At 44.4% G+C, this 18,393-nt stretch overlaps 1 protein-coding gene across 6 annotated transcripts in view; it reads left to right on the top strand.

The window, feature by feature from the left end:
- Positions 1-18,393, top strand: part of gpd2 (glycerol-3-phosphate dehydrogenase 2 (mitochondrial)) — a 442,371-nt gene that overhangs the window by 399,848 nt on the left and 24,130 nt on the right. The gene's annotated exons all lie outside the window — the stretch shown is intronic.

Raw genomic sequence — 18,393 nt, 5'->3', positions numbered from 1 at the left:
CCTGATTTGGATAAGTCACCAGTAGATCTTGTTAACAACGTTGTTGGTGGAGTGTGGGTTATACAATGGATGAAGGATAGCCCTGGTGCAGGGAGGTGGTACACTGCAGGGAATCACCCATACCTACACCAGGAAAGTAAGTGAGTTTATAATAGGGAAGTATGGCTGAGAGTGCACTCAGCCATTGACATGTCGGTGCCATCGAGGGAGCAGAGGTAGCGGAGTGGCTAGTCTGTTCATGCTTGGATAGTGGAAAGGTTATAACTCTCCAGGAATTGGGGGGCTGTAAGAGTGGAGGGGTGAGCAAGGCAACAGCTGGACATGGGATTACGTTTTACCGAGATTGGGTCGAGTTGCAATGAGAATCCGCATCCTCCGAGGAAGTGGCTAAATCCCAGACATGGGGGCAAATGAGAGGAATGCAAAGCATGAAGGCAACAGAGGCTATACCTGCAGAATTGTGTGTACTGCCAAAGAAGAACCTAGCTAGACAAGACGGTGAATCATTGATGCAGGCAACTGTGCCTATCTAGGCATGTGGTAACTGTGTTTGTACCCTTGAAGCAGGAGACTTCATCTTGCTATGTCTGCCAAAAGCTGTAAAACATTATTGCAGCCTTGAGCGACTTCACTTCTGTCGGATCAACAATGGACTGATAGCATGTGTCAGGATTCATCTTGCTGGTGTTGTCTGTAAATTAACAGACACTTCAACCAGTTTATTAGTAAAATGTTGTGTCCAGGTGTCCTTATTTGCAAGATGAACAAAGGACAAACACAGGTTCACAATTCAACCCAAATTTATTTTCAAACACAATAAAACAGTTAAAATCCCAAAATAACCCAAATATGGTCTGGCCAAGATTCTAATATGACCCGTGCCAATGAACTTGATCGAGCTGGGGGTCCAATCCTCTGATCCTCAGTCATCTCAGGGCCCTCGTCTGTGAAGGTGGGTCTCACGTACCTCTTCCGTCCGTTCTCTGGTCAGCCGTTGAGTCTTCTCTGTTGCCTCTGCATCGGGTCTTCACTGGGGAGGGTCGCTGGATGTCTCTTTCTTATCCCCCTTTTCGCGCCCTACCAGAAGCTTCTCTGGCCCTCAGCCAATGGGATAACTAGGCAGGGGTCATAACACTTAATGGAGTTGCTGACTGCAACTTTGCAGGATACGAGTGACCATCTTTTCATCCTCTCCTCCAGGTATTCCCATCTCTCTGTCCCCTACCTGGTCCTGCAGGACCACCCTGACAAAGCATCACTGTCTCCTCCATGATAGACACTCCACCCGTATAAGCCTTCTCTGAAGAGTTATGATAAAAGAGAGAGATGCTGACCTTTCTGATAAATGCCAGCAGCTCATTAGCATAAGATGCATTTATCAGTGCTGCCAGCTCCTCAACAGCACTCGGGGTTTGGGCATTAGTGAGAGGTCACTATGTACCCTGGGCTTGCTTTCCTACCATGTTCAGAAGCAGCATACACCCTCAGGCTCCTCAAGTGAAGTGCCTGCTGGCGCTTGCACACTGAAAAGTCTGTCATTAGGGTCTCATGTTACACTTACTTTGCAAGAGCAAAGAGGGTCATTAAACCGCTTGTGGCACTGCACACAGTTCCTCCATACATAGTAAAATGTTGTATCCATCTGCTGCAGATAGTTTCAGTCACCTTCCACCTAATCTGTTTTGTTTGTCTGGGTGAACTCCTTATGCCACTTTCTGGAAATAGCATCTCTTGCCTCTATCAGCCTTCAGTAGCACCTCGAGGCCTGCATTCGTGACTCACCTGATGAAGGAGCTATGCTCCGAAAGCTTGTGATTCCAAATAAACCTGTTGGACTTTAACCTGGTGTTGTCAGACTTCTTATTGTGCCGGCATCTCCACATCATGCATCCGTGAAGTGAGAGGCAGGCCTGCCCAGGGTGCCAGACATCTGCTCCTCCTCCTATTGCAGTGGAGCTTTCATATTTCTTCAAAACGACAGCCACAGTAATGGCAGGGTAAGTGAGTGGGCAACAAGGTGGCAGATGAAAAATGTTGTGGGGTAGAATGTGCTTTGGTATAAGAATAGAAAAGTGGAATATTTTGTAAAGGTGTGAGAAGAACATAGAAGGTAAGCAGACAAGTACGCCAAACCATTAGGAAAGCAGTAAAAGTAAAGTCGCCATAATCCCAGATGACCAGAGGCTGCTTTCCCCTTTAAGGCCAGGAGCTGACTAGTGGTGGTTTAACCTGAGGATCACCTCAGGCGAGGGGCAAGGTTGAGAAGGCCTTCATGAATAACCACAGCCAGTACGGGAATTGAACCCGCGCTGCTGGCCTCACTCAGCATCGCAAGCCAGCTGTCCAGCCAACTGAGCCATGATCATATTGAATGGTGTAGCAGGCTTGAGGGGCTATATAGTCTACTCTGGCTCCTAGTTCTCAGATCTTAAACACAATTTATAACTTTATACATGTGTAAGGTATTTATAATTGCATTTGTACTTGTACCAGAGCAAGGTGTTGAGAAAAGAAAAGAAAACATGCAGTGCATGAAATTCCGATTTTTGCCTGCCCGCTATTTCAAGATCTAAGTTCAGATGTAATCCAAAGCTGTAACAAAAGTTGCTTTTTGATAGAAGACGACCCAAAGGCCTGCATGCAATACAAGTTATGATTCATCAGTTTAATCAACAGCAGGGAACTATCAAATGCAAGAAAGTATGCATGTTTAAAGGCTATTCAGATCATGAAGATTTCCCTTTTATTTTCAACCTTTATTAGCATCCAATCTGTATCTCTCTTAATTTTTTTAAATTAGAAATGACCTTTTAAGTCTCTGAACAAAGTCAGCATTTGTTGTTTTAGTTAGCAGTCTGTTAATATCTCCAGATATGAAGTAGCGACCCTACAAATTTTGTTTAGCTTGACAGTTTTTGGTTGTACAATTTTGTCTCCTGGATCAAGTGTGCTTACATAACGATGTCAGAAATAATTCATTGTGAAGAACACCTCTAAGATGTTTTCATATGATAAGGCATGATATAAAAGCATACTGATGTGTTGTATGTCACCCAATCCAATTTATTGTCTTTGCACTAAATCAGTGATACATGATAGAAATAAGTTGGTAGCAATGCTTTCCTATTCATTTTTTCAAAATCACAACTGAAAATAGTGAAGAATCGCTGAAGGTCCGCATAAATGATTTTTGTGTATCTTTGATTTGCACCTATGCAACTCATTTTCTTAGTCAATGTTAATAACTCACGTAGACCTTGTTACTGCAAATGTGTCAATGTTGCCTAATATGTCATTCCATGTGGAATTAATCCTCTTATCCCATTATCTCACAACACAACCCTGCTTACATCTGTCACACTATAATTTTTTTTTTAAATGACTGATCATTTCATGTCAAATTAAATTTACCGTAATCTGATGTGTCGCATTATCCCAAAAAAAATTGGGGGTGTGCAAGAATGTTGCTGCATTATTTTACCTAAAATCTGACCTAGTGAATCATTAAGTAACTGCGTATAAATGCTGCCTTCTTTTTGTTTTATGTCTAATTTTAAATGACATCACTTTGACCATGAATATTTTCCCACCGATACTGTAGCCTGCTTTCAGCAGAGCATCAGTTTCAACTTTGTTACTACTTAAAATACAGTACAGATTTTCATTCTGAAATATTTTTATTGCCATTTTTCAGTTTATTTCATTCAGCAGCTGCCTAATTTTCGCAGTGAAGTCTGTGTTGTCCCAGTTGGACGTATACACATTTACCAGAACTACCTGTGCCCCGCCCAGGACACCGCTGACCATGACGTACCATCCCCCTTGGTCCGTTATCGTCCTTGTCACTGTAAACATCGTCCTTTTTCTCACCATGAGGCGGGGCCCCTGCGCTCCGAGGTTTCCCTTTTTCCAGCGGGGCACCCAACATGAGGTGATGGCCACCAACTGTGTGTACGCCACATGGGTGCGCCCCTGCACTCCGGGGTCTCCCTTTGTTTTTGGGACGCTCCAAAGTGGCTGCTTGCGGCGCCATCTTGTTTCCTCAACCTGTTCCTTACGTAATGAAGCCAATTCGAAAACCAACCCTTTATTCTTACCCTGTTCCTTTTGTGTGTCGTCCCCCCGCCCCGCGTCGCCTTCTCCCGGCTCTCCTTATGCATGCCAGCTCCCTCCCTATGCGTGCCCCCTCCCTGTCACTGTGTCCCCGGTCCCCACACCACCCCACCCCCGACCAGGCACTCCAGGAGCTGCGCCGCGGCCCCCCTTGCTGTCTGTCTTCCCATGCTAGGTATCCTTGCTAGTGTGGTGGCTCGCCTCCCGGGGCTGGTCTAGCCCCTAACATATGCACGCTAACTGTCCGCTTTCTCTGCCTGTACCTCACCCTCACCTGCATTCCCCTGTCCTTGTTCTTCCCTGTGGCCTGGTCTTTTTGATCTGAGCAAGGCAACACAATCCCATGCAAACATATTAACTGTCCAATGAGTCTCTATTTCTTTAGCGAACCCCCTCTGATCCACTTTCACCTTTGCCTCGTCTGCCCCTTGTCCAGGCCGTTGCTCCGTATGAATTTGTTTGTCTCCTCCGGAGTGTTGAAATAGTGCTCATTGTTCTGGTACGTGACCCAGAGCCTGGCTGGGAACAGCATACCAAATCGCACACCGTACTTGTACAGGGTTCACTTTGGCCTGATTAAACTCAGCCCTGCATTTTGCCAGGTCTGCCCCAATGTCCTGGTAAATTCGGATTTTGTGCCCTTCTCGGGTGCTTGCTTTAGTCTGTCTTGTCCACCACAGGACCCTCTCTCAATCCTGGTATCAGTGCAGCTTTGCAATGACCGTCCTCGGCTGCACCCCTGCCTTGGATTTTGGTCTGAGCGACCTGTGTGCTCAGTTGAGCTCCGGGGGGGTTGGGGAAAGTGTCTCTCCCGTCTAGGCTGACCAGCATTTGGATGACGTAGCCCGTCGAGTCCCTGCCCTCAACACCCTCTGGCAGGCCCACAATCCGAATGTTCTGTCGTCGAGACCTGTTTTCTTGGTCCTCAACTTTCCCGTTTAAGTTCCCTTAGGCCGCCACCAACCTTTTCACTTCTGCTTCCAGAGCGATGATCTGGTCGCTCGGGTCCATCGTGGCTCTCTCTAGGTCGCGGATTGTCCTCTCCTGCGCCTCCACCTTCTTCCCCAACCCATCGATCGCCTTTTGCCTGGTGGCCATCGCCTCTCTCACCGCCACCTTGACCGCCACCTGGATTTTGATCCTGATCGTCTCTTTCATGACGGTCAGCTCCTTAATGGGGAAGGTCTTACATTTGTCTCCAGGTGGTGGTGGGGAGGCTGATGCTCAGGTCTCTCCTGGGTAGCCAGGGTCCTCCTGTGTGGCTGGGGCCCCATCGCCTTGTGGGTCTGCCGGTTTGTCTGCCTGCTGCTCGCGGCCCTTTTCGCCACTTCTGCCGTTCCTTTGACCTCTCGAGCTCCCATTTGCTGGCATTTTGGTGTTGATCCTTCTCACCGTTGAGGTAAATTTGCCTTTGAATGTTCGGGCAAAATTTGCCTTAAAATGCCTATTTGGTACTGGTTGGGAGGAGAGCCATCTGATGGCATCCACTCAGCACATCACCATCACCGGAAGTCTACAGTAGAGATTTTTGATTAATCCCATCACTTTACAAACCGTAACACAATTAATTCCAATGCCTTTCTGTCATTAACATTCTAACTGACAATATAATGACCCCCTCTTTCAAAATTACTGTAACCACCCTGCTCCTTTCTTACACTTTATCATTGCATTCTGTCCAACTTTCATCCCATTCGCCTTTCCTCAAAGACTGTCTGCAAGGTTTTGTTGCAGGTCAGCAGCTTGCCCCACTTTTATTGTTTTAGTTTGACTTCTGTCCTACGCACAGCATTGAGATTGCACTGGTCACAGTTACCAACGATATTGTGTGTGAATGTTGTCACAGTCCATTATCCCTTCTTGACCTTCCTGTGAATTGCAACACAGTCGAGCAAACCATGATCCTTCAGCACCTTACTGGTATTACCCACCCAATGGAGGGGGTGGGGGGGTTACACCCGCAACAAAGAAGGGGGAGGGTTGTGAAGAATCCAGCAGGAGTCCCCAAATGGCTTTTACCCTGGCAGGATTTCTTGCTAAGATTGTCGCCAACCCTCCGCCAATGAAGTAATAAGGCTCTCAACATGAAAGGTCAGGAACTCCATTACCATACATTTAACTATCGTTAGGGGGCTTCCCCACTGTATAATCCAGGGTTTTACAACAGTTCCTGACAAATGGGGATGTGATGAGGAGAACCCGTTTGGGCGCAGAGGAAAGCACAGTCCTCAGGGGAACTAGGTCATGTCCGGGCACTGCTGGTGAAGGAGGGGTTGGGGCTTCTGTTGGGGAGGTCCATGGTTGGAGACTCGCTGGGGGGGGGGGGGGGGGGGATGTCAATTTACAAACAAATTAACCAATAATTTGTATAAAATTCCTGAAATCTTTGACCCTTGGTTGCCCAATAATTTACAGTTACCAGGTTTGTGAGTTGAAACATAATTAATGTTTATTTACAACAGAAATAAAGATTAAATATGCAGTAATTATAACAGAATAACGGCAAGCTAGCCTACTACCCTCTTTAACTGCCCCGCCCTCTACCCACACACACAAGGCAGACAAACACAGAGGGTGAGAAGAGGTGAAAATAACATGGGTTTTGGGCAAAATGATAAAAGTCCTTTCTTTAGTTGATGAGTCCTTTAGTGCACCTTCTTTCTAGTATGAGTGCAGTTTAAAGTCTCTAATTTTGCAGCCCGCACTGGTTTTCCTGCAGTTTTTTAAAACACTGAACTCACACCTTTCCTGAAGAGACAGAGACGTTGTTTCCTCAGACTTTGCTCTCAGCTCGTGGGTTCTCCTCCAGGCCCTGCTTTCAGGGATCAAACACTCACAAGCGCATTGGAGAATAAGAGCTGGCTGGATCTTTTCATGAAGAGGCTTAGCAGTTGTTTTTACGAGAGAGGATCCCACTGCCCAAATTCAAAATGAAAGTAAAATGGAATCTTGTGGCTCTGAAGAACATTCCAGAGAGACAATATGCAATTGCCCCTGGTGACCGGGCAGAATAGAGCCTCTTTGGCTCATTCATTGGCCACGAGCGAAGTCAGTCAACCCGAGTCATCACTAATGCCTTCCAGATCCTTGCTGCCTGATTTAAAGAGACAGGCCATGATTTCCCTGAGTTAAAGATACAGGCTGCATTAAAATCACAGGTACATTACTCATCCATGGATCAAAATTGTAATAGCAAAAAATAAAAGAAAGGGGAAAGGAGAGAACAAAAAGGGTTTAAACAGAAGGACCCTTACACACCCGAGCAAAGACAATTGTAAAATACCGGCCAATGTTTCCAGTACTTCCTGTCCCAATGTAGCTACCACATCTTCTGAAATAATCTCTCCTCAGCCCCTCATGGATGACCATCTGAAGTGTGCCTGAAAACGCTATCTTCTATATGGTGCCCCTCAGCAACGTTAGCCGCAATGGAACAACTTTCATATACATGTTGGCCGTACCCAGATAAATCCCTTCAGTATCCGTTCTTGATTCAAGAACTTTTTGTCAAGCTGTCTGACCAATATCAAGCAGTGGGTGAGTCAGAAATGCTTGCAGCTCAACAGTGGCTAGATTGAAGTCATCCAGTTCAGCTCCTGTGAGAAATTCCACACCTAGCCCTTGCTTCCATTCCTGATTTTGTCTTGTTCAACCTGATAGTATGCAACCTCAGTGTCTTGCTTGCTTTGAACCTAAGCATTAAATCACTTATCCAGCTTATTAGCAGGTTTGTCTTCTTTCACTTTCACAGCAGTATCTGTCCTTGCATCTTCTCCATTCCTAACTTGCTTCCACTATTTTGGAAACACTTAGCCAAGCCTTTGTCACTTCCAGACAATGCTACCCTTGTCAGCCTCTCAGACTACACCCTATATAAGCTCCACTACCCACCTCTTGTCCAACATAATTCTTATCCATCTATTATCCTAGTTTTGCCCATTTCTCTCGGTTCACCTCACTCCATATTAATTTTCTCACCTTCAAATCATTCCATGCTCTGTGATACTTCCCACCTGATGCAAACACTCGCCCCACACCCTGAAGTCTTCTGATTCTGGTCCAGTGTACATTCCCCTCCTTTCTAATAGGACAGGGCCTTTGACCATCTCTTGTCCCGCTCAACACTCTGGTATTCCCTCCTTTAAATTCTCGAACTACTTACACTTGCATTTCATTTTCAAAAGCCTCCTTTAAAACTACCTTTTTGGAAACACCACTTTATCATCTTTGTGCTCACATCTCACTTCTAACTTCAAACCACAATGATCGTTATCTTGTATTAAGGCATTATGCATGTGGCAGTTGTTAAGTGGCACCTCTCTTTAATTGGGTACAAGCTTTCAGAGTAAGTAATGATGTGTAACTGTGTTTCACAGTTAAGCCATGGAAGGTATTTGAAAGCATAGTATTTGAAGTTTTACTTTTCATAGAATCTATTTTCATAGAATTTACAGCGCAGAAGGAGGCCATTCGGCCCATCGAGTCTGTACCTGCTCTTCGAAAGAGCACCCTACCCAAGGTCAACACTGCCACCCCATCCCCATAACCCAGTAACCCCACCCAACACTAAGGGCAATTTTGGACACTAAGGGCAATTTACCATGGCCAATCCACCTAACCTGCACATCTTTGGACTGTGGGAGGAAACCGGAGCACCCGGAGGAAACCCACGCACACACGGGGAGGATGTGCAGACTCCGCACAGACAGTGACCCAAGCCGGGAATCGAACCTGGGACCCTGGAGCTGTGAAGCAATTGTGCTATCCACAAGGCTACCGTGCTGCCCTCAGTAGTTTTAGTTCCAGGCAACTGGAATAAAGGTTTCTGGAGTATAAGATGGCGCCAGGGATTTGTCAGCTAATTCATTATAGTAGAAATAGTGTAGCTGACTTTACATAACATTGTGGATATGAATCAAAGTGGTTTAAAATCAAAATCGTTTCAAACTTTGCATTAAATTTTAAATTTTTCAAAAATGTTAATTTAACCTTACAAAAATATCGACAGTTTTAGATAGTTGCTTTATCTAACTGAATATTCATTTTGGCTGCTCAAGAAACCTTTTAAAATTTGATTTGGAAGGCAGAAACGGTTTAGTAACCGTGCCAACTACACAATCAGGTGCGATAATTTTTTCGCTGATAGTTTTGCATAATCTATGCTTTCTCTATTTTCCATTTAGAATGTTGTGACAGAAATATTGCAAACTAACCTAGTTTGTGCATTTATATGTTTAGATGCTTTTGGATCTGCATTTTCATTTCAGACTCTCTTATGGCACTGGTTTTGCAGCATTTGCATGTCAGCACTTTCTCAAATTCTGTTACTGGGTATTCTATAAAAATCAGTTAATTTACTCAAACGTTCAAAATTTGATGATATTGTAAAATCTGTGGTAGAATTTTTCATTTTTGGTATTAAAGATTTTAATACTTTACATAGCCCTTTTACTACTCTTTTGATGTCTTTGTTTTTATTCTTCAGTTTAGTTTTAGTCAGTTTTCTGTCCATTTCTGTTTCTCTCTATATCCTATTTTTCTCTTTCAGAACATTTTGGGAAATTTGGTTCCTGACATTGATATTCAAAAGAACAGATTTTGAATGCAAAGATTCAACAGCTGTAGATTTTTAATTCATTTCAAATCCTATTGCTTTTTAAACCATCATTGAAATCCAGCCCATTCTCCCATTCTGTGTTGTGGGCCTTAGGAAATACTTAATCTACAGAGACTGTAGGGGAATTAATAAAATATCTTTCATGGTGTTAGCTAATACCATGAAAAAACCCTTTTATCAAAGGAAATATTTGCACGAACAATTGAAAAATAGAATAGATTTTTTTCAGCGATTATTAGCTGATACTAATGCAAGATATAAAACCTGAGATTTTGGACCAACCTGCCACCATTCCTTAGATAAACCATAATTTTGTTGTTGCTGATGTGACAAATGTAAATATTACTGTGATGCAGTAAGGGAAGTGCTTCTTCAGTTGGGTGTTCCGGTATATTGCTGTTCAGAGTTGGTTAAACGTTATGTGAATATACATACATATATATGTACATAAATTCACACTCCGGGCCGTGTCCTTTGCAAACTAAAAGAATGTGTCCATGCATTGCAACTTTTTTCATCTAAACAAATGCTTTGAGAACAGCCATTGCCTGGTTCATTTCCTCTGGCAAAGCCTTGATCAAGAATCAACCTGCCAGGTTTCCATTTAAATGAAAGCTTGGCATTTAACTGTTCCCACGAGTATTTGATGGCAACGCCTCCATTAATCTGAGTCTGCTTGGCACCTAATCAGCACCCTCTTAGTACAATTGTATCACTGACATCCCTATGAGGCAGCACACAAGCACAAGCATAGAGTCATAGAGGTTTACAGCTTGGAAATAGACCCTTCAGCCCAACTTGTCTATGCCATCCAGATTTTACCACTAAGCTAGTCCCAATTGCCCGCATTTGGCTCATATCCCATATCCAGATCTTTCAGTGTCATTGATCCCAAGGCAGCGATCCCATTCAGTCCTTTACTGCAGATCTACTTACAGTAAAAAGAGTCTGATGATGCGGAGGGGGACAGAAAGAGAATAAATTATTTGTCAATGATGATAAGGTTGATGAAGAGCAGGTGGAGGATAAGCAGGATGAAGAAGCCAAGGTTAAGCCCATTTGGGATCAAACACCTGCTCAATGTTTCTCTGCTGTTACTGGGCCCCTTCGCTGCTCTCCTTGTGTCATTCCCTGCATAATTTACTTTTTCACTGCACACATCCACTCAGATACTGCCATCTAGGGGAAACTGGCCAACAATAATGAGGAAGCAACACTGAGTGACCCATTAAGAATTGAGAGCCGAAGGAATGTGAGGGATCATGTGCCAACTTCCTACCAAAGACCATGCAGAAGACCTATGAGTGCTGCGACTTGGAACTCATAGGTACTCTGATTTTAATCTCCAAGGACAACAACAATTGACAGCTGCGAACATTTGAGCTTGTAGCCCTTATTTGTGGCAATGATTGAAGAAGCTCAGGACCAGCCAAACACAAACTGCAGCTTTCGTGATTAGATAGTACCCTAGATACAGGCTTCCAAATTTTGGAACTGGATGACTCTCTCATGGGAGTCACTATCTGATTGCAGCTACTAGACGAGCCAGTTCATTCTCAGTAGGGAAATCCATGCAGAGCTCTGTTGAAAAGTGACAGCCGCAGACAAGCTGCTTGAGGCTGCCGTCTCTCCAGAGAATAGCACAGGACAGACTTGCAGCTTTTCCTTCATCGCATTTTATCAAACGAAACGACAAAGGCACACCCTGCCCAGTTGATCCTGCAAAGTCCTCCTGACTAACATCTGGGGACTTGTGCCAAAATTGGGAGAACTGTTCCACACATACTCACTGACAACCAATGTCCCAGACTTCTCTATCACCCTCCCTGGATATATCCTGCCTCACTGACGGGACAGACCCACCAGAAGTGACAGCACCGTAGTATGCAGTTGGGAGGGAGTCCTTAACATTGCCTCCTGAAAGTCTCATGGCACCTGGTCAAACACAGGCAAGGAAACCTGCTAATTACCACATACTGCCCTCGTCCTCAGGTGGTGAATTAATGGTCCTCCATGTCGAACGCCACTTTGAAGAATCACTGAATGCTGCAAGAGCACAAAATACATTCTTGAGTGTAGGACTTCAAGTTTATCACCAAGAGTGGCTCATTAGCAACATAATTGACCGATTCTCAAAGGCCAGCCTGGACCAGCAGCAGATCATGAGACCACCAACAAGGGGAAAAAGCCTACTTGGCCTCATTCTCACCAATCTACCTGTTGCAGATTATTCTGTCCATGACAATATTGGTAGAAGTGTCAACCACGCTGTCTTTTTGGTGATAATGTCCCATCTCAGGGCAGCATGGTGGTTAGCACAATTGCTTCACAGCTCCAGGGTCCCAGGTTCGATTCCCGGCTTGGGTCACTGTCTGTGCAGAGTCTGCACGTTCTCCCCGTATGTGCGTGGGTTTCCTCCGGGTGCTCCGGTTTCCTCCCACAGTCCAAAGATGTGCAGGTTAGGTGGATTGGCCATGCTAAATTGCCCTTCGTGTCCAAAATTGCCCTTAGAGTTAGGTAGGGTTACTGGGTTATGGGGACAGGGTGGAGGTGTGGGCTTGGGGAAGGTGCTCTTTCAAAGAGCCGTTGCAGACTCGATGGGCCGAATGGCCTCCTTCTGCACTGTAAATTCTATGAATTCTATGATCTTCACAACTTACATTGTGCTGTTAACACCATGCTGAATGTACTAGATTCAAAACAGACCCACAAGCTCAAAACTAGGTACCTATGGACCGTTATCAGCAGCTGGATTGTATTCAGCCACAATCTGCAACTTAATGTACCAGCATATCCTTCACCACCATTACCATCAAACAGGGGACCAACCTGGTTTCTATGAGGAGCGCAGGAGGGCTTTCCTGGAAAAGTACCAACATACCTAAAAATGAGGGGATAGCTGGTGAAGCTATAATACAGGGATACATACGAGCAAACCAGTGGAAACAGCATGTGGTAAAGAGTTGAACAACCTCACAATCAGTGAATCTGATCAAAGCTCTGCAGTTTTGCTTCATCCACTTTTGAATGCAGTTGGGCAATAAATAACAAAATGGTGGAGAAAGCTCCAAACACATCTCCATCTTCAATGATGGGGAGCTCAGCCTGTCAGGCTGAAGCATTTGCAACAATCACCAGCCAGAAGTAATGAGTGGATGGTGCGGCCTCCTCCTGATACCAATCTTCAGACAATTCAATCCACTCCATGTGCTATCAAGAAACAACTGATTGCACTGGATACAACCAAGGCGAGAGGCTCTGACAACATCCTGACTATAGCACTGAAGGCTTGTACTCCAGAACTAGTCGCACCCCTAGCCAAACTGTTTCAGTACAACTATAACACTGGCATCCACCCGACAATGTGGAATAGTCCAGCTTTGTCCTCTCAACAAATAATGGGACAAATCCAATCAGGCTAATTATTGCCCCATCAGTCTTCTCTCAATCATCAGCAAAATGATGAAATGTGAAGTCGACAGTACTGTCAAGCACCACTTCCTCAGCAATAACCTGCTAACCGATGATTAGTTTTTATTCCGCTAGGACCAATCGGATCCAAAATTTATTATTGCCTTAATCCAAATGTGGACAAAATAACTGAATTTCAGAGGTGAGAGTGAGTGCTTTTTCCAACAAAGCAGCATTTGACCAAGCGTGGCATCAAAGAGTCTTGGTAAATTTCAGTCAGTGGTAGTCCGGAGAAAACTTCTCTACTGGTTGGAGTCAAGCCTACCAAAAAAGATGATAGTTGTGGACCCAATCATCTCAGCTGCAGGACATCACTGCATAAATTGCTCACCTAGGGTGAAGGGGATCAAAGAATGTGAGGAAAGCAGGATTAGGCTATTGAGTTGGATGATCAGCCCTGATCATAATGAATGGCGGAGCAGGCTTGAGGGCCAAATGCCCTCTGCTCCTATATTTTCTATGTTTCTATGATAGTCTGCTAAGCCTGTCCATTTAAGCTGCTGCTTCATCAATGACCTTCCTTCCATCATGAGATCAGAATTGGGCATGTTCACTAATGATTGCACAGCTTTCAATGCCATTTGCAAGTCTTCAGATACTGAAGCTGTCTGTTCCTAAATGCACCAAGACCTTGAAGACATCAAGCTTGGGCTGATTAGTGCCAAGGATACATTGCTCCATAAGTGCCAGAAAATAACCAACAAAGAGAAGCTAACCTTGTTCACTTGACATTCGGTGGCATTGCCATTGCTGAATCTCCCTCTATCAACACCCTGGGATATACCATTGACCTGGATCAGCCTTATATATATTGTGGCTACATGAATAGGTCAGAGACTGGAAATTCTATGGTAAATAGCTCACTTCTTGACTCCCAAAAGCCACCTACAGGGCACAAGTCAGAAATGATGGATTACTCCCTCCTTGCTTGGATATGTGCAGTTCCAATAACACTCGAAGTTTGACGCCATCCAGGGCAAAACATCCTTCTTGATTGGCACCACATCCACAAACATTCGCTCCCTCCACCACCAACAAACAGTGGCAGCAGTGAAAACCATTTCTCAGATGCATTGCAGGAACTCACCAAGGCTCCTTAGGCAGCAACTTCCAATGGCCAGTACTATCCAGAAGGACAAGGGCAGCAGATACATGGGAATACCACCATCTGGAAGATCCCTTCCCAAGTCGCTCACCATCCTGACTTGGAAATATATCACCATTCATTCATTTGTCGCTGGGTCAAAATCCTGGAACTCCTTCCCTAATTGCACAGTGGGTGTACCTACACTACATGGACTGCAGCAGTTCAAGATGTCACCTTCTCGAGGGCAATTAGGAATGGGCAACAAATGCTGACCTAGCCGGTGAAGCTCACAGCCCTTGAATAAATTTTTAAAAGCCAGATATATTGCTCATATTCTATTCAACCAAAATGCGACTGCATAGATTGGATCCTTCTCCTATCATGCTCTTTAGCTGTTTGCATGAGGCAGATGATCATGAATCTTTTTTAAAATAAACTTAAAATACCCAATTTATTTTTTTTCCAATTAAGATGCAATTGTGCGTGGCCAATCCACATACCCTTCACATCTTTGAGTTGAAGGGGTGAGACCCACGCAGATACGAGGAGAATATACAAACTCCACACGGACAGTGGCCCGGGCCGGGATCGAGCCCGGGTCTTCGGCGCCGTGAGGCAGCAGTGTTAACCACTGCGCCACCGTGTAGCCCTGATCATGTTTCTTGATAACTACTCCTCCAGAGTGGCCTAGGCAACAGCAAAGTATGCTCTCCCTGTCTTCAGCTCTCTGCCAGCTACAATGAATGTGTTGAGTTCTCCTTGAATACAAAGCCTGGCCAGCACAGAAATGTTGCAAATATTTTCAACTTCAGCCTGATAGGAACCTGACATATGGAGGTTCATGACCCCGGCCACCTTAATAACCACTAGTAATGGGGCCTTCGCTCTGTTCTGCGATTACAGTTGTGGCTGCAACAAGGACAGATTTCAATGAGGACATTCTTAGTGAAGAATTGACATCTTGCAAATATTCCGTGCTGGTGGTCCGGTAGGAGAGTTGTTTCCTGAAGCCCTTGGTTGGATATGGCCTCCTGACGAAAAACCTTCTCTCCCTCCTTCTAACAATTAGGCTCACTCTGTGTGCCCTCCTACTCATTCCCCAAGTTGTGCTGTATTCTGAGGAGAATGCCTAGTGCTGCACCCATGTCTGTGAGCAATTGGTTTGTGCACAGGTCGCTAAGTCGGCCCCACGTCCTTCAGCACCTACTACCCCATTCTCTGTAGCAACTTTAAAGAAATCTTAACAGCTTAAAGTTTTGCAACATTCAGTCAAAATTGATCAGCAATTAACCTGCAGGTAAATTATATGATCCCTTTAAAAAGCTTGGCTGGGTGGGGGAGGAGGTTGGGGTTCCTGCTGCTGAATGTGTGTTTAGTTTTTCTTAATTAAGGGAGGTAATTAGCTGGAGTGTTGTGTGCCAAAATTGCAGCACTGACATCAAATCAGCATTGCACGCTAATTGGCCTCATGTTCTGGTTACACTATTTACTTGCAACGGACATTTACTGCATGCATGCTAATATGCTCTCCTGCGCAGCTCGAACCAGACGTAAGCACACATGTGTTTCCGAATGCCTTTTGGATATTTAAGGACCATATTATGCTCAAAAGATGGGTGCTACCCATCCATGTTTCGTGTATTTGACGTTCTGCCTGGGAGATTATGGTCGATGTCGTCACCATAGACCATCCACTGGCATGATTTCCTTTCTTGAAAAGGTCAAACGAGGCCATATTCTGAAGAATTGAATGCATTATGATAACTTCCAGCAAATATCACATTAGAATGCGGGATTCTTTGCTTGTTCTCATCCGCAATTTATACATTCAGCAAGTAGAAGCCCTTTCCAGGAAGTTGAAGGGATTGAGTTTAAGAGCTTGCAAAGCAACATCAATGCCATTTACTGTACCCTTGCCTTGGTATATCCAACAACTCTGTATAACAGGATGTTTGTACCTTGCTGCTGCCAAACTGAATGAGCTCCTTGTGTTGGTCACCTAACAAATTCATTTTTTTAAAGATTGTCCTTGGTATGTGGGAAGTATATTCCTAGTGCACCAAGGGGAGTGAGAGTGAACCCCTTGGTGTGGGAGTGGAGTGAAATGTAGGTCAGTCCAAGTCAGGTTTGTACAGACGAAAAGCTTGGTCAAGTCGTTAAGTTTTAGGTAGGGAGATGGAGCGAGCAGCGGAGTGGTTTAGAGAGGGAATTCAAAAGCTTACAGCCTAGCTGGCTAATAGCATAGGTGCCATAGATGGAATGAAGCAAGTGGGGATTGCATATGAGCCAGCTTTGGAGGAAGGGAGAGTTATTTGAAGTTTGCATGGCTGGGGAAGGTGACAGAGAGAGGGAGAGAAAAAGTCATGGAATGGTTTGAACTCCAGGATGACAATCTTAAAATCAAATATGTTCCCAGGACCAGGAAATAATGTAAGTCAATAAGCACAGAATTGTGTGTGGATTAGCAAATTGTTATGGGCGAGGTTTGCAGAACCCCAAAATGTATCATGGAGTTCAACCAACCTCTCCCTTTAATGGATTTGTTGCACACGGCTTTTTCCCTAGGTGTGTGATTACAATTATGGACACGTGGGTTTTTAAACACAAAACACTGTTTATTCCATGAACTCAACTTAACATCTTAAATCTCTTAACACCCCTTACTTCAAAGATAACTCAGAAAATATTGCAACAGTAAATACTTCCTTAAAATGTTCCTTCAGACTTCCAAGAGACTTAACACCTTTAAACAAAGTCACATAAGGTTAAAGGCTATATATATTTTCTGTAGAATGGCAGAGATATATTATGCTTGGTTGACTTCAGCTCCAGCACCCTGCTTTCTTCCTGCAAACTCTGGAAACACACAGACACACCCAAGCTGCTATCTCAAACTGGCTTTCTACTTTTAAACTGCTCACAGCAAAACAGCCAGGCACTTTTAAACTGCTCTAAGCAAAACCAGCCAGGCACTTTTTAAACTAACTGCAGCTCTCTTTCAAAACTGAAACTAAAAACCTGCAAAACACAGACTGCAAAATGGCTGAACTGAGCTGAGCCCCACCCACTCTATGACATCACTGTTTTCTTAAAGCTACATTGCTTAAACATCCAGTTCTTAAAGGCACTCTCGCATGACAAAATGAACAGCAGAATTTTGGGTGAGCTCTATAGAGGGTGAAAGGTGGGAAGCGAGGTAGCTGGGAGAGCATTAGAGTAGAAGGCAACAGAAGCATTGGTGAAAGGTTCAACAGAAATTAAGTTGAAGAGGAGTTGGACGACGTTGGTAGGATGGAAGTAGGTAGTCTTTCAGTTGAATAGGATATAGGGTCAGAAACTCAGCTCTAGGTCAAATAGAATGCAGAGGTTGCGAACAATCTGGTTCAGCCAGAAAGCACAGAGCTTATGACTGAGGGTTAGGAGGGTGGCCTCAGTGTCTCCAAGTTTAATTCTGATTACCGGATTTATTAAACTCAGTTCCAAAAAATGAGAACTCTTGTCGTCTAAGAGGATCAATAGTTCCATAACTTTTAAGTTCTCGTGTATACTAGTATCCACGTACCCTGGCTGCATGTGGAAGCAGTGGCGTAGTGGTATTGTCACTGGATTCATAATTCAGAGGTAATGCTCTGGGGTCCTGGGTTCGAATCTCACCATAGCAGATGGTGAAATTTGAATTCAATAATAAGAAATCTGTAATTAAAAGTCTAATGATGACCTGACATCATTGCCAATTGTCGTAAAAACCCATTTGGTTCACTAATGTCCTTCAGGGAAGGAAATCTGCTGTCCTTATCCGCTCTGGCCTACATGTGATTCCAGGTCCACACAGCGATGTGGTTGACTCTTAACTGTCCCCCACTGAATTGGCCTAGCAAACCAAATGCTGGCCCAGCCGTGATGCCCACATCCCAAGAACAATTTTTTTTAAATTACAGAGATTCAGTGTCGTGTCTTAAGCCCTTAAAGATTGATCATGGTCTTCAAAATATCTAATTCCCCAGCACAAAATGCATAATAGCACCAACCAGTATCTTAAATAGAAGTGACCCTGACCAACTGACCCCGAACTGCATTAGGATTCTTTACAACTTTGAAATCAAAC

This window comes from Scyliorhinus torazame, chromosome 2, assembly GCF_047496885.1.
Source record: "Scyliorhinus torazame isolate Kashiwa2021f chromosome 2, sScyTor2.1, whole genome shotgun sequence".
Classification (NCBI taxonomy): Eukaryota; Metazoa; Chordata; class Chondrichthyes; order Carcharhiniformes; family Scyliorhinidae; genus Scyliorhinus; species Scyliorhinus torazame.
Note: the sequence above shows the minus strand (reverse complement) of the source record. Positions and strands in the feature narration are given on the sequence as shown.